This window comes from Octodon degus, unplaced genomic scaffold, assembly GCF_000260255.1.
Source record: "Octodon degus isolate 3935 unplaced genomic scaffold, OctDeg1.0 scaffold00370, whole genome shotgun sequence".
Taxonomy (NCBI): Eukaryota; Metazoa; Chordata; class Mammalia; order Rodentia; family Octodontidae; genus Octodon; species Octodon degus.
Genome location: NW_004524946.1, coordinates 766,916 through 767,803, shown reverse-complemented (window position 1 = coordinate 767,803; position 888 = coordinate 766,916).

The window sequence follows — 888 nt, the reverse complement described above, 5'->3', positions numbered from 1 at the left end:
TCTTGAACATCCACCTACCCGAGAGACATCTTAGCAGTAACTGGCATGTCATGACAAGCAGCCCGTGTTCAGAATACCACAATGACAGGCACTCCCAATAATAACTGCTTTTAAATAAGATATTGATTAAAAAATTGAGGGGAAATGGAAAGAATGGAAGCCTTGAAGGAGCAATATAGGAAAGAAGAGCAGATTCAAAGATATATCCAGGAACTTAGAAATCTCAATCACAAGCTTGCAAACCTGTTCAAATAAAAGTGAAGACAGAGCTTTAGATCTTGAAGACACCATGGCAACTAGTGAAGACTTAAGAATAGATCTCCTAAGAACAACAAGAATACAAGAAAAAGTAATTCAAGAATTAAAACACACCAAGACATATAATAGTCAAGATCCCAGAAAACAAGCACAAGAATAATATATTAAAAGCCAGTAGAGAAAAGAAACAGATCACATTGAAAGGAAAACTCATCAGAGTAATGACATAATTCTCTTCACAAACCATGAAGGCAAGAAGAGCATGGAACAGAGTACTTCAAGTCCTGTATGAAAACAAATTCCAGCCCAGACTAATATACCCCACAAAATCGTCTTTCTGGTTTGATGGAGAAGTGAAGTACTTCCATAACAAAGAAGAACTAAAAAAAATTCATGAGGACAAAACCAACCCTACACAGACTATTAAAAGATTTTCTAAAGAGGGACCAAAATGACAACAATTGCATGAATGAGAACAGAAAGAACCCACCAAAAAAGACAAACTATTAAACACAGGCAGAAAAGTGATAATAACAACAGGTAAATAGCATGACAATTATGACTCAATACATTTCAATTATAACCATCAATGTAAATGAACTGAATTCACCAATTAATAGAAATATACTC